Source organism: Nyctereutes procyonoides, unplaced genomic scaffold (genome assembly GCF_905146905.1).
Source record: "Nyctereutes procyonoides isolate TBG_1078 unplaced genomic scaffold, NYPRO_anot_genome, whole genome shotgun sequence".
Taxonomy (NCBI): domain Eukaryota; kingdom Metazoa; phylum Chordata; class Mammalia; order Carnivora; family Canidae; genus Nyctereutes; species Nyctereutes procyonoides.
The window spans coordinates 28,883,419-28,900,143 of NW_026575049.1; positions in this window are offsets into that span (position 1 = coordinate 28,883,419).

Here is a 16,725-nt window from a genome sequence, read left to right on the forward strand (position 1 = left end):
GCCCGATGTGGGATTCGATCCTGGGTCTCCAGGATCGCGCCCTGGGCCAAAGGCAGGCGCCAAACCGCTGTACCACCCAGGGACCCCATATGTCCCCTCCTCTTGAACTAAGGTGTCTCCTGGGACTATGCCGCACCAGCCTCTGGGCACAGGCCCTAGAAGACTGGCAACTTCCACTACTTCTCTGGGAACCCAGCCACCACATTGAGAAAGGCCCATATAGAGAGGAAGTGAGGCACCTGGCTGAGCTTCCAGCTAATAGCCCAGACCAACTTGTAGCCACGTGGATGTGCCATCTTAGAAAGAGCTCCGCCAGTCCCAGCTGAGTCCCCATGTGGAGCAGAGATGAGCTATCCCTGCCACGCCATGCCCACATTTCATATTCGTAAAGAAAATGATTATTGTCCTAAGCCACTAAGTTTTGGGGTGGCTTGTTACACAGCAGTAGATAACCCGGACAGACACCATGGAGAGGCTAGAAGGTGGCTGCAGTGAAGGTACACCTGTAAAAGCAGGTCCACTATCTGCATTAGCATTGTTTCTTGTTTCTGTTTTTGCTTTTTTAGAGAGGGTAGGAGCAAAGGGAGAGGTAGAATTTTAAACAGGCTCCACACCCAGCACAAAAATCATGACCTGAGCCGAAATCAAGAGTCCGACATTTAACTGACTGAGCCACTCTGGTGCCCCTGTGCTGACAATTGCTAATAAGTGTATCACAAAGGTAATTGCAAAGCACACTCATGGAAAAACTCTTGGTAAAATATAGCTGTGGTATTGCGCCATTTAGTGTACATACACTGAGGGATCAGTTATAAAGAAAAGTGAGGGGCGCCTGACTGGCTCAGTCGGAAAAGCGAGCGACTGTTGATCTCGGGGTTGAGTTTAAGCCCCACGTTGTATATAGAGAGTACTCCAATTGATCCATCAATTAATCAATACTTTCTAAAAATTTAAGGAAAAAAAGAAAAATGAAGGAAAGAGAAGCATGAGCAAGTTAAAAGAAGGGAGCACACGGAGACTCAGCAGTTGTTAGGAAGTTGCCTGAAATAAAGTGGAAAACTCTGGAGTCTGATGTCCACCTTTGCCTCAAGACAACCACAAGTAGCCTGCCGAGTCCTGTACACGTGTGTGCATGTCAACAAGACAAACCAGTATTTCACTGAGATCAAACACTCTACCCTTGAAAGGGATTTTCACCTCAACTGGCCCAACACAACTGGTTTTGATCAAGGGGCCGTCCTCCAGCATCAAAGACTCCCCAACTTTGTCAGACACAAACAGATCAAGGAGTCATATGGCAAATGGAAGGATTGTTATTGGACCTGAAGCAAAAGCTCCTTAGTACAAGTATGTTTGTGATCTGCACGCCTTCCCCGGGAGAACCCACTTGGCATCCACCCAGTGCTCTGGGACCACCCATCCTGGGGTAGACCCCATCATGCAGACTGGCCAATCAGAGCCAATCAGAATGAGCCACGGCTGGACAAGGGACCCACACAGGGCCAATCAGAGCCTTGCCTGGGACTTGACACTGGGAGGGAGAGTTACTTTCCTGTTCTCAGACTGTGCACCCAGAGTCAGACTTCTTGTGACTGATGATGACCATCTTTCCCACCACATAGAGAATGAAACCAACATGCTGAGAAAACCAAAACATGTGAAGAAAAGCCCTCGGAGCCCTGCAGCTCCTGTTACTGGGGCCCTGATCCTCCTGTGCCCAAGCCAGCTGGCTGCATCCTGAGCATGCCAGTTGTATGAGCTAACAAGACCCTTTCCATGAGCAGGTTTGAGTTGCTTCTCAAAGGAGTCACCAAAGGATCTCTGTCTTGTCTTGAGAAGAATCAAGGACAAACACTCAGGGCAGCGGACCAGCAACACAAGCAGAAAAGTTCATTACAGGGAAAGCACACTAGTGAGATGTGTGCATGGGCAGGTTCAAGACAGAGAGCTGTGTTCCCCATGAATAAATAAAAAAAATCTTTTTTCTTTTTTTTTAATTTTTATTTATTTATGATAGTCACACAGAGAGAGAGGCAGAGACACAGGCAGAGGGAGAAGCAGGCTCCATGCACCGGAAGCCCGATGTGGGATTCGATCCCGGGTCTCCAGGATCGCGCCCTGGGCCAAAGGCAGGCGCCAAACCACTGCGCCACCCAGGGATCCCTAAATAAAAAAAATCTTAAAAAAAAAAAAAGATTGCCTTTAAAAAAAGAAAAGAAAGTTCTATCAAAACTCTTGAACAGGGACACCTGGGTGGCTCAGTCAGTTAAGCATCTTCCTCCACTTCAGGTGATAGTCCTGGAGGTCCTGGAATGTAGCCCCCACCTCACATCGGGCTCCTTGCTCAGCAGAGAGTCTGCTTCTCCCTCTCCTACTGCCCCCCCCACACCCCACCCCACCGGTTGCATTCTCTATCTCAAATAAATAAATAAAATCTTAAATTAAAACACACACACACACACCTCTTGAACAAAGAGATGCAATGAGTTTCCTGGTTGGTGAACACATGGAGAGATATGGGAAGAGTGGCAATCCAGAGAGCATGGAAACTCTGTGCCTTTTCCCATATACTTCACCCTATGTCCCTCTTCATCTAGTCGTTCATCTGTATCCTTTACAAAATCCTTTATAATGAACTGGTAAATGTAAGGAAATGTTTCCCTGAGTTGAGTGAGCTACTCTAGCAAATTAACTGAAACCAAGGATGGGAGTTATGGGAACTTCCAATTTATAGCCAGTTGTCAGAAGCACAGATGATAACCTGGATTTGTGATTGGTGTCTGAAGGGGTGGGGGCTGGGATTATAGGACTAAGTCGTTCACCTGTGGGGTCCCACACTACCTTCAGGTAGATAATGTCAGATTTAATTGTTTGAAGTTGGAAAAAAACACATGAGACCACCCATGTTACTGCAGTTCTTGGACTGTAAAATATGCCTTTTTCACACTAGATTCAACTCTCAAACTAGGAATGGGTTTTACAATTATGGCCAATGAGGTGGCAATGATGATGTAGTTGTTATTGCTAGAGGAAGACTGAACAGCCTCAGCCCTCATTCAATTAATGTATTTGGTCAATACACCATTTAGGGTCTATTTAATGCTAGAACACAAATTCTGGTTATTGCTAAAAACCTGCTATTGACACTTCGGTAAGATGAAAATGCTAACATCAAAACTTTTAGAAGTAATATCAATAACTGGGAAAAACTCTGGAGTCAATAATGGAACACTCAAGAGAACTATTATATCACCCTCTTTTTGGCACAGAGGATGGTATTTTTTAGGAGAAAATATGGATATTGATGTCAATGAATCAAGAATTATTCAGAAGAACTGGATCCTGAATGTGTGAAGTTTAGAAATTTCTTACCAAACATATTCACTAGTGTTTTCTTTTTTATATAGGCACAAGACATATATTAAGTTTTCTTTAGATAAGTCAAAAAGAAGGGCATCTGGCTGGATCAGTCAGTAGAGCATGTGACTCTTGATCTCAGGATTATAAATCTGAGCTCCACATTGGGGATAGAGATTACTTAAAAATAAAATCTTTAAAAAATCAATCAGTTGGGGGCACATAGGAGGTGCAGTCAGTTAAGCCTTGGAGTCTTGGTTTTGGCTCAGGTCATGATCTCAGGGTCATAAGATCAAGCCCTGAGTGGGGCTCTGCACTCAGTGAGGAGTCTGCTTAAAACTCTCTCCCTCTCTCCCTCCCCCCTTGTGCAACCACATGCATGCACGGTCTCTCTTTCTCTCTCTCTCTATCCTCTTTCTAAAATAAATATTTTTTAAAATTCAATCAGGCCACCTGGGTGGCTCAGTCAATCCAGCATCTGCGTTCGGCTCAGGTATGATCCCAGAGTTCTGGGATTAGTCCTACATCAGGCTCCCTGCTCAGCTGGTGGCCTGCTTCTCCCTCTGCCTGCTACTTCCCCTGCTTGTGCTCTCTCTCTCTGCCAAATAAACAAAATCTTAAGTAAATAAATAAAATTTTAAAAATTCAATCAAAAAGAGCTCTTCCAATAAGCGTAGAATAAGAACTCTAATGAGAAACATTGTGTCTAGTGTAATAACTGACAGTTTTATTATGATTGGTTCAATCAGAAAAACAGGAGCCACACAACACATTTCAAGTGAGGAAAATTAGAGAATTTGTTATACAGGCACTGAAGACCGAAAAGGCAAAGGGAATGCAGAGATAACTCAGGAATACTAAGTGTAAAACCAGCACCACCACTTCCTTGGGATGTGCTAACTGTTGGGAGTAGCTGGGACTCAAACCTCTGAAAAGGAGGCGCTGCTTACCTAGTGGAGGGGTACGATGAATCTGGTTCTGAGGTCCTGAAGAAAACCAGAGGCTGGAGCTGATGGCTGCTGCCTGTGTGGGGGTCAAGCGCTCTGGACAGTGGTAAGAATGGGAAGCAAGGGACATCTGGGTGGCTCGGTCAGTTGAGCATCTGACTTTTGGTTTAGGCTCAGGTCATGATCTCTGGGTGGGAAGATCAAGCCCTGCATTGCCTCGGGGCTCCTCGCTCAGAAGAGTCTGCCTCCCTTCCCCATCTGCCCTTCCCCCCACTCATGCACACCGTCTCTAAAATAAAGTAATTAATTAAAAAAAAAAAAGGGGGATCCCTGGGTGGCGCAGCGGTTTGGCGCCTGCCTTTGGCCCAGGGCGTGATTCTGGAGACCCGGAATCGAATCCCACGTCGGGCTCCCGGTGCATGGAGCCTGCTTCTCCCTCTGCCTGTGTCTCTGCCTCTCTCTGTGTGTGACTATCATAAATAAAAAATATTTTTAAAAAACATTAAAAAAAAAAAGAATGGGAAGTAAATAGGTAGGAACAAGTCCCTTCTCCATCCTCCTGCCTTCTAGTCTCCTTCAAATGATCCTTAGCAGCAGAAGCTGGCCAGCAGGCAGAGGCACCATGGTTCACAGGTTTCTAGCGCTGTCATCACAAAACAGATGTAAGAGTGGATCTGGAGTTGAGAAACAAAGCTTAATAATGGGCACAGAAGTGTTTTTATTCCTTAGTGATACCTGAAATAGTTGCACAATTTACATCTCTCAGGTTCTATGAAGTAAGATAGCTGTGGTGGCCACTGCATGGCCCAAAATTCAAGTGATATAAATAAGATATGTTTAGTCCTCCCCAAGTGACAGTCGGCATGAACAGTGCAGAGAAGATATGTGGCTCTGCAGGGTCAGGGACTCCAACTCCTACCTTTTTTCTCCACCATTTTCAACACATGACTTAAAGCCTGTGGTCCAAAGTAGTTACTCCGGTTCCAGCTAATGCACCCACCTTCTAATCAGGAGAAAAGGATGGCATGCCCCATCTTTTTTTTTTTTTTTTTTTTTTTTTTAGGATTTTATTTATTTATTCATGAGAGACACAGAGAGAGAGGCAGAGACACAGGCAGAGAGAGAAGCAGGCTCCCTGCAGGGAACCTGACAGTGGGTTGATCCCGGGACTCCAGGATCATGCCCTGGGCTGCCCTAGGCAGATGCTCAACGGTTGAGCCACTCAGGCATCCCTGCTCCATCCTTTTAGAGCAGAATTTAGTAAACTACTACCCACGGGCCAAATCTGGCCTTCTGCCTATCTGTGTAAATAAAGTTTTATTGAGACACAGACATGTCTATTCATCTATGCATTGTCTATTTCTGCTTTTGCACTTAACAACAACAGAGCTGAGTAGTTGCAGCAGAGACTTTAGGCCCTGCAAAGCTTAAGGTATTTATCACCTGGACCTTTAAAAAAAGTTTGCTGGCCCTGACTTTAAAAGAACAGCCTGGAAGTTGAACAAATGACTTCCATTCTCACAACCTCGTTACACAGCCAGGGGAAACCACAAGGGAGGCTGGGAGATACAGTCTTTAGCTAAAGAACCTAGGCTCAACTTGAAATTCTGTTACTCTGGAAGACAACAGTCTCCACCACACAACCTTTCCATAAGTTCTGCCTCTGGCTTTTCTCTCTCCTGATCTCTGCATCACCAGAATCACTGAGTTGTCTGAACCCCTCATTTGCTGAGACTAGGTGTACTTTATTTTACTGTTTTCTATAAATTTCCAGCATTTTATTATATAAATTATAATTTCTATAATTTATTATATAATTAATATGTATTATTATAATTATTAAATAATGTAATTATTAGCTACCTACCCAGTAGCCTTTCCCTCATTCCTTCCTTGCTAGCAGCTTCCTGATTTTGTTTAGAATGGGTATGGCTGGAGGAGCTCAGGACAAGTGGGCCAGCTCCAGAGAATGAGCCCTGCAATTGGTCTAATCCATCCCCATTTGCCAGTTATTGGTTTATTTATTTTTTAAGATTTTATTTATTTATTCATGAGAGACACACAGAGAGAGGCAGAGACATAGGCAGAGGGAGAAGCAAATTCCCTGCAGGGAGCCTGATGTGGGACTTGATCCCAGGACCCCAGGATCACACCCTGAACCAAAGGCAGACGCTCAACCACTGAGTCATCCAGCTGTCCCTAGTTATTGGTTTAGAAGTGACCATGTCACCCAGTTCTGGTCACGGAAAAGTAAAGGAAGGTCTCAGGGAAAGACTGTGCTGCCAGAATTGCACTATTGAGGATTTACCACAAAGATTCAGATGCAATGAAACGCTGGGACACCTACACCCCGATGTTTCTAGCAGCAATGTCCACAATAGCCAAACTGTGGAAGGAGCCTTGGTGTCCATCGAAAGATGAATGGATAAAGAAGATGTGGTTTATGTATACAATGGAATATTACTCAGCCATTAGAAACGACAAATACAAAAAAAAAAAAAAAAAAACAAACGACAAATACCCACCATTTGCTTCAACGTGGATGGAACTGGAGGGTATTATGCTGAGTGAAATAAGTCAATAGGAGAGGGACAAACATTTTATGTTCTCATTCATTTGGGGAATATAAATAATAGTGAAAGGGAATATAAGGGAAGGGAGAAGAAATGTGTGGGAAATATCAGAAAGGGAGACAGAACATAAAGACTCCTAACTCTGGGAAACGAACTAGGGGTGGTGGAAGGGGAGGAGGGCGGGGGGTGGGGGTGAGTGGGTGACGGGCACTGAGGGGGACACTTGACGGGATGAGCACTGGGTGTTATTCTGTATGTTGGTAAATTGAACACCAATAAAAAATTATTTTATTAAAAAAAAAAAAAGACTGTGGGATCCCTGGGTGGCGCAGCGGTTTGGCGCCTGCCTTTGGCCCAGGGCGCGATCCTGGAGACCCAGGATCGAATCCCACATCGGGCTCCCAGTGCATGGAGCCTGCTTCTCCCTCTGCCTGTGTCTCTGCCTCTCTCTCTCTCTGTGTGACTATCATAAATAAAATAAAAATTTAAAAAAAAAAAAGACTGTGCTGCCAGATTCTTTTTTATTTTTTATTTTTATTTTTTTCAGATTCTTTTTTTAAAGATTTATTTATTTTAGGGAGAGAGAGTGCAAGCACGCATGCACACATTCACATGCATGAGTAGGGGCAGGGGCAGAAGGAGAGAATCTTCAAGCTGACTCCCCCCAACCTTGGAGCACAGAGCCTGACTGGAGGCTCAATCCCACAACCTATGAGATCATGAGCTGAGCCAAAACCAAGAGTCAGACACCCAATTGACTGAGCCACCCAGGCGCCCTTGTCCTGCCTGATTTTTATTTTTATTTTTTTTTCACTGTATCATTATTTTTAATGTCCAATGTTTATAATATGAGGGCCGGGGCTGCTTTCTCCTCAACTCAAGTTTATAAATTTTCAATTGACTTGTGAGGCCAATAGGGATACTTCTTCTTGTCTAATTTGGTTTCTGGGAAGACTTCATTCAGGTCCTCAATGGTCATCTGATCAAATGGAATTATGTTCTTCATCTTCTCCAGCTTTTTCATATTCTTCAATCCTGGCCTTTGAGAGGGACAAAAACTCAGCACAGCTTTTCACATCTTCTTTTTCCTCAGCATCCACCTGGACAGTGTATTTATCCTCTGGCACAGGAACTTCAGGGCATTAAACTTCTTCTCAAAGTCATCTACCAAGCCAGCCTCTGCCACATTGGCCTTGTAGTAAGCCCAGTCGATAGCAGGTGGTTTCTCAGGAAGAGTAGCCGACCTGGAGGTAAGCATCTCATTCCAGGATTTCAGGGAGTTGGCAATGGCCTTCTGGTTTCGGGGTATGATCTCCCCAAAAGCTACCCATTCAATGGTTTTTAGAGCAAGTTTTCGCCCAGCCATCTTGAGATCCTTCACCGACCCCGGCAGCCCCCTGCCTGATTTTTAAAAGACACATAATGTGGGACGAGAAAATCTACTTGCTTTGGGAGGATCTGATGGGAAGATATGATGCTTGCAGCCATGAAACCCATCCAGTGATCGTGGAGGTGGGAGGAGCCAAGAAAGTTGCAGAAAAGCAGACCTAGAGCCCTAACATCACTGAACCCTGAATTAATCACCCTGAAACTACCTACCTTCAGACTACTCATTTTATAAGGTCCTAAACCTCAAATATAAGCCACTTTTGGGTAGGCATTCTGTTTCTCATAGACAAAAGCATCCTTTAGTGTATGCCTACTACGTGCCAAGAATGTTTGCATTTTAATGCTTACAATTGTATAAGATTTCAACTTTATACTCATTCTACATATCTAAAGAAACAAGGTTTAGAAAGGTTAAATAACCTACTTGAAAATCTTCTGGTCAAAAACATGGTTAGAGTTAGGATTTTTACTAACTCCAGCTACTATTTTTGTTTCTGCTTTTGTTTTTTCTTTACAGGGGGAGGTGCAGAGGGAGAGGGAGAGAAAGAATCTTTCTTTTATTTTCAAGATTTTTTTCATTTATCTGAGAGACAAAGAGAGCGTGAGTGGGGGGGAGAAGCAAAGGGAGAAGGAGAAGCAGACTCCCTGATGACGTGGAGCACAATGCAGGGCTCCATCCTAGGACTCTGGGATCATGACCTGAGCTGAAGTCAGACCTCAACCAACTGAGCCACCCAGGCACCCCTCCAACAGCTATTTTTATAGCACTGTATCCTGGCTCAAAAAAATATTTATTTATTTATTTGTTTCTTTATTTAATATATAATAACATATATTTGTAATATGTATACATATATATTGTGTGTATATATATGTATGTGCATATATATATATATATTTTTTTTAACTCTTGGTAAGTGTCTTAGCTCAGGACACTGTAACAAAATATCACAGACTGAGTAGCTTAAACAAAAGATATTTAGGTTTCATACTTATAGAGATTGGAAAGTCCAAGGTCAAAAAGCTGACAGCGGATCCCTGGGTGGCGCAGCGGTTTAGCGCCTGCCTTTGGCCCAGGGCGCGATCCTGGAGACCCGGGATCGAATCCCACATCGGGCTCCCGGTGCATGGAGCCTGCTTCTCCCTCTGCCTATATCTCTGCCTCTCTCTCTCTCTCTGTGTGACTATCATAAATAAATAAAAATTAAAAAAAAAAAGCTGACAGCTTCAGTTCCTGGGGAGAGCTCTCTTTCTGGCTTGCAGATGGACACCTTTTTGCTACCTTCTCATAACCTCACACGGCTAATAGACTGCACTTCCTCTTCTTGTAAGGACATCAGTCCCATCATGGGGGCCCTACCCTCAAGATTCATCTAAATTTAATTATTCTTCAAAGGCCTCACCTCCAAACACCATCACATTGGGGATCAAGGCTTCAACATACAAATTTGGGGAGACAACATTTAACCCATAACAGTGGGCTCTTTCCCTTACATATACCTCAGTGAATCTTTGTGTTGGATAAGAACAGCTGGACCAAGCCCTGGCCTCTAGAATAGAAACAAAATGACTTCCTTAGAAGCTGTTACTGATTCCTTTGAGAATAATCTGAGTCATCTTTACAGACAGGTAACCCGTTCCTTGGGGGAAGCTATGTATGCCAACTGTGTAGGCTCCTAAACGTCTTAACTCACCCAGAACAGCTGTTTCTTCCTACTTTTTTTTTTAGATGTTATTTATTTATTTATTTATTTATTTATTTATTTATTTATTTGAGAGAGAGTGAGAGCAAGGTGAGAGGCAGGGAGAAAGAGAGAGAGAATCTCAAGCAGACTCCAGGCTGAGCATGGAACCTGAGGCAAGGGTCGATCTCACAGCCCTGAGATCATGACCTGAGTGGAAATCAAGAGTTGGACATTTAGCCAACTTAGCCACCTTGGGTGCCCCTGTTTCTTCTTAGCTTATGACTCCTAGACTTGGGGTCAGCTTTCCAAGGCCAATTTCAACTTGGATCTAGTTGGAAAGCTTAAGGAAAGCTCTAAACAAAGAAAACCATTTTTCTAAACATAAAAATAGTTCGAACCATGTTCCAAGAAAGAAATAACTGTGCTCCAGGAATTTTGAGTTTCAGAAAACATAAAATAGTGGTGATATAGATCATGTGTGTAAAAGTGAACGGAAAATAAAAATAAGGGACATGAAACCTGACCTGACCCCAACTTCTGCTTCTTGTGTCACAGAGCTGAATAATTACTGTCTCATAGAACAACTGAGTACATTCTTCATGTGGTAAGTTTCTGGGCTACTCAGAAAATATTGAAAAATTATGTTAATAGGGGCACCTGGGTGGCTCAGTTAAGCATCTGCCTTTGACTCAGGAGACGATCCCAGGGTTCTGAGATCAAGCCCTGTGTTGGGCTCCCTGCTCAGCAGGGAGTCTGCTTCTCCCTCTGCCCCTCCCTGGCTCTCTCCCTCTCTCTCTCAAATAAATAAATAAATAAATAAATAAATAAATAAATAAATAAATAAAATCTTTAAAGAAAAAAAGCATTATGTTCATAATAATAGCAAACATTTCTAAGCACTTATGCTTCACTTCTGATAATGGTGAAATATCCCTGATTGGACCAAATCCTCTCACAGACAACAACTCTGGATAATATATGAATATTTTCTTTTATTTTTTTTTTTATTTTTATTTACTTAGGATAGTCACAGAGAGAGAGAGAGAGGCAGAGACACAGGCAGAGGGAGAAGCAGGCTCCATGCACCGGGAGCCCGATGTGGGATTTGATCCCGGATCTCCAGGATCGCGCCCTGGGCCAAAGGCAGGCGCCAAACCGCTGCGCCACCCAGGGATCCCTATTTTCTTTTATTTTTTAAGGTTTTACTTTTTAAGCAATCTCTACACCCAGTGTGGATGTAGATGCCCCAACATATGGATGTTTGTTTGTTTGTTTGTTTGGGTTTTTTTTTTTAAGATTTTATTTATTTATTTATTCATGAGAGACACACAGGAGAGAGGCAGAGACATAGGCAGAGGGAGAAGCAGGGAGCCTGCAGGGAGCCCAATCTGAGATCATGCCCTGAGCCAAAGGCAGACGCTCAACCACTGAGTCACCAGGTGCGGTCACCCAGGTGCGGTCACCCAGGTGCCCCTGTTTGTTTGTTTATTTTTTTTTATAAATTTTTATTTATTTATGATAGAGAGAGAGAGAGAGAGAGAGAGAGAGAGAGAGAGAGAGGCAAAGACACAGGCAGAGGGAGAAGCAGGCTCCATGCACCGGGAGCCCGACGTGGGATTCGATCCCTGGTCTCCAGGATCGCGCCCTGGGCCAAAGGCAGGCGCCAAACCGCTGCGCCACCCAGGGATCCCCCCTGTTTGTTTGTTTAAAGAGAGAGAGAGTATGAACAGGGAGGGGAAGCAGATGAAGGAGGCTTTGGGTATACTGATGCAGATAAAAACCTGATGCAGGGGATCCCTGGGTGGCGCAGCGGCTGGGCGCCCGCCTTTGGCCCGGGGCGCGATCCTGGAGACCCGGAATCGAATCCCACGTCGGGCTCCCAGTGCATGGAGCCTGCTTCTCCCTCTGCCTGTGTCTCTGCCTCTCTCACTCTCTCTCTCTCTCTGTGTGACTATCATAAATAAAAGTTTAAAAAAATTTAAAAAAAAAACCTGATGCAGGGTTTTATCTCACCATCCTGAGATCATGACCTGAGCTGAAATCAAGAGTCAGATGCTTAACTGACTGAGCCACCCAGGGATCCCAGTATATGCATATTACCTGAAGGGGTCTCCTGGCTGGTTCAGTCAGTAGAGCATGTGACTCTTGATCCCAGGGTCATGAGTTTGAGCCTCACATTGGGTGTAGAGTTTACTAAAAGAAAAAAATAAAAAATAAAAATTACCTGAAGACACAGAAAAGGGGCCCAAATTCTGCATGTAAACCCTGTACAAATCTCTGGCTAACCCCTAAACTAACCATGTGTAGGGTGAATTATAAATAGCTCAGGTAAAAAAAATATATAAATAAATAAATAAATAAATAAATAAATAAATAAATAGCTCAGCTAAGGCAGAAAAATGAACAGGGTTCAGTGCTGCACACCACAAAAGAAACAGAGCTGGGAGTTGGGAGTTTAAATTGAGCCAAGTTAACTTTCCACTAAAACAAAACAAAAAAAAATCAACATTCTTTGGAGAAATGTACAGAATCCAGAGTATCTGCAATGAATATTTCAATCACAATGTGATATGATCCAAAATTATTAGACATATAAAGAAATAGGAATATATGACCTATACTGAAGAGGAAAAGCAACTAATGAAGAATGACATGGGGTTGACCCAGATGCTGGGTATATCAGAAAAGATTTTAAAGCAATTAATATAAATATCCTCAAGGAAATAAGAGAATGCTCACAATGAGTAAATAAATAGAAAATCTCAATAGAGAAATAAAAAATATTTTTTAAAACATTTTATTTATTTATTCATGAGACACACAGAGAGAGTCAGAGATACAGGAAGAGGGAGAAGCAGGCTCCATGCAGAGAGCCTGATGTGGAACTCGATCCCGGGACCCTGGGATCAAGACCTGAGAAGAAGGCAGACACTCAACCACTGAGCCACCCAGGCATTCCAATAAAAACTATTTTTAAAAAATGGAAATTCTAGAACTAAAAAGATATAATACCTGAAATCAGAAGTTCACTTGACAGTTTTTTTTAATTTTTTATTTATTTATTTATGATAGTCACAGAGAGAGAGAGAGAGAGGCAGAGACACAGGCAGAGGGAGAAGCAGGCTCCATGCACCGGGAGCCCGACGTGGGACTCGATCCCGGGTCTCCAGGATCGCGCCCTGGGCCAAAGGCAGGCGCCAAACTGCTGCGCAACCCAGGGATCCCTCACTTGACAGTTTTAATGGCATATTGTAGATGACAGAAGAAATTATCAATGAATGTAAAGATAGATCAATAGAAATAATCCAATCTAGGGGCACCTGGCTGGCTCACTTGGAAAAGTGTGTGACTCTTCATCTCGGGGTCATGAGTTAAGCCCCAGGTTGGGTGTAGAACTTACTTAAATAAATATTTAAAAGGAAAAGAAATAATCCAATCTGATGAACACAGAGTAAGAGAATTGGGAAATCAAGTTTAAGTAATCAAAGGACAAAATAAAACGCTCTAATATGTATGTAATCAGAGTTTCAGAAGGAGAGAAAAGAGAAAATGGAATGAAAACTTTTTTTAATAAATGATGTTCTGAATTTTCCCCAAATTTGATGAAATGCATAAATTTAGATTCCAGAATCTCAGTGACCCCAAGCAAGATAAACACAAAGAAAACTGTACTCCAGCATATTACATAAATGCTGAAAACCAAAGACAAACAAACAAAAGATTTTAAAAACAGCTAAAGAAAAACAACACATTATACACATGGGAACTGGTGACATTTCATTGGAAACTATGGAAGCCAGAAGACAGTGAAGGGCATTTTTTAAATGCTAATAAGAGGGACACTGAGTGGCTCACTGGGTTAAGCATCTGCCTTCGGCTCAGGTCATGATGCTCAGGTCATGATCCCGAGGTCCTGGAACCGAGCCCCATATCAGGTTCCCTGCTCAGTGGGGAGCCTACTTCTCCCTCTCCCTCCGCTGCTCCCCTGCCTGTGCTCTGTCAAATAAATAAATAAAGTCTTAAAAAAAATAAATGCTAACAGGAAGGGAAGAAAATACATCAACCAGAATTCCATAGCCAATAAAAATATTCTCCAAGAATTAAAGCAAATTAAAGACATTTTTAGATAAACTAAAATGAAGAGAACCAATTTCCAGCAGGCCTGAACTATAAGAAATACTAAATCAAGTTCTTTGGGTTGAAAGGAAATGATATCAGATGAAAACCTGGATCTCCTCAAGAAGAACTGAAGAGCACCGGAAAGGACAGATATATGAGTAAATATTAGGGGTGCCCAGCTGGCTCAACTGGTGTAGCATGCAACTCTTGATCTCAGTGTTGTGAATTTGAGCTCCACACTGGGTGTAGAGATTACTTTTTAAAAAATTTTAATTAAAAAAATAAAAAAGAGTAAATATGAAAGATTGCATTTTCCTCTTAATATCATCTGTAAGTAATAATTTAAAGCAAAAATATCAACACTGAATTATAGGATTCTTAGTGTAGAGATATAGTGCATATGACAACATGGCATAAAAGATGGGAAGAGATGGCAAATGGACGTACCCACTTACAAGATTCTTACATTATTTTGCATGCACAATATTAATATTAATTCTAAGTTGAGTGATGCCTGGGTGGCTCAGCAGTTGAGTGTCTGCTTTTGACTCAGAGTGTGATCCCGGAGTCCTGGGATTGAGTCCCGCATCGGGCTCCCTACAGGTAGCTTGTTTCTCCCTCTGCCTATGTCTCTGCTTCTCTCCTCTGTGTCTCTCATGAATAAATAAATAAAAATATCTTTTAAAAATTCTGTTTGATTGTGGAAAGCAAAGGATTTGTACTGCAATCCCTAGCGTAGCAACTTAAAAAAAAAAGCAAATAGATTTATCAGTAAATAGATTAAAATTGAATTCTTTTTTTAAAAAAGATTTCATTTATTTATTCATGAGAGACACAGAAAGAGAGAGAGAGAGGCAGAGACACAGGCAGAGGGAGAAGCATGCTCCATGCAGGGAGCCTGATGCAGGACTCAATCCCCGGACTCCAAGATCATGCCCTGGGCTGAAGGCAGGCACTAAACCGCTGAGACACCCAGGGATCCCCTAAATGAATTCTAAGACATGTATGTTTAGTTAACCCAAAGAAAATCTGGAAAGGGAGATCAGAAGAACAAGACATATGGAACAAACAGAAAACAAATAGTCACATAATAGATCTAAATCCAAACATATCAATAATTATGTTCATTGTAAATGAACTAAATACTCCAATTAAAAGGCAGAGATTGTAAAAATGTATTAAAAAGTGACACCCAGGGGCACCTGGCTGGTTCAATCAGTCCAGCATGCGACTCTTGATTGCAAGGTTGTAAGTTCAAGCCCCACGTTGGGTGTGGAGTCTCCTTAAAAAGTAAAAGCAAAAAATTAAAAATTTTTAAAATTTTTAAAAAGCAAGACTCAACAATATGCCACTATAAGAGATGCACTTATATATAAATTCACAGATAAGCTGACAGTGCATCAAATAAGATATATTAAACAACCAGTAATCCTAAGAATGTTGGAGTGGTTCTTTAAATAGCAGATAAAGGGGCAGCCCTGGTGGCGCAGTGGTTTGGCACCCGGGATCGAGTCCCACGTCGGGCTCCCTGTGTGGAGCCTGCTTCTCCCTCTCCCTCTGCCTGTGTCTCTGCCTCTCTCTCTGTGTCTATGAATAAATAAATAAAAATCTTTTTAAAAAAATAAATAAATAGCAGATAAAGTAAACTTCAACACATAGAGCATAGCTGGCATTAAGGAGAGACATTCCATAATAGTGAAACAGTCAATATATCAGAAAGACACAACAATCCTAAATCTGCAGGAGCCTAATAACAAAGCTTCAAAATAAATGAAGAGAAAGTAGACAGATTTAAAGGGAGAAATGGGTAAATTCACAATCATACCTGACTTTAACATCCTGTTCTTGACAATTAATAGAACAGCTAGCAGAACACTCAGTAAAGACATAGAGAAGCTAACCAACACTCTATCAGCCACCTTGACCTAATTGACATTTATAGAACACACCACTCAGCAGCTATAGAATAGATAGTTTTTCTGGGTACACATTCACAAAGACAGACCATAGGCTGGACCTTAATGCAACCCTCCATAAATTTCAAGATTGAAATCTAAGAGCACTTACTATGAGCCCTTTACTTGCATTATCCTGTTTAATACTTCACAATAACCTGAAGACATTGGTGAGTATTATTATTGGTCCAATTTTACATGTAAAGCAAAGGCTCAAGGGGCGTCCCGGTGGCTCAGTTGGTTAGGTGTCTGACTTTTGGCTCCGGTCACAACCTCAGGGTAGCAGGATCAGGCCCCACATTGGGCTCAGCACTCAGTGTGAAGTCGGCTTGTCCCTCTTTCTCTGCTCCTCCCCTCACTCTCTCTTTCTCTCTAAAATAAAACGATGAATAAAATCTTTAAAAAAAAAACAAACAAAGGTTCAGGAAGCGAAAGTCATTCTTATTCACTGGACCTTGTTATAATTCTTGTCAGTGACACTTTCACAAGCTAAAGACAAATATACTTACCCTAAGACCTAGCTTCACCACATCCTTGCAATCAGCAGCAAGAACTCAGGACACACGGTCAGAAGATCTGGATGTGAGCCTGCCCTCACCTGTAACTACCTGTGTGCCTTTGGTAAGTCACAAGACCTCTCTAAGACTTGATTTGCCATCCATAAACAGTGCCTAAGGTACATACTGCTGACCCCATTTTA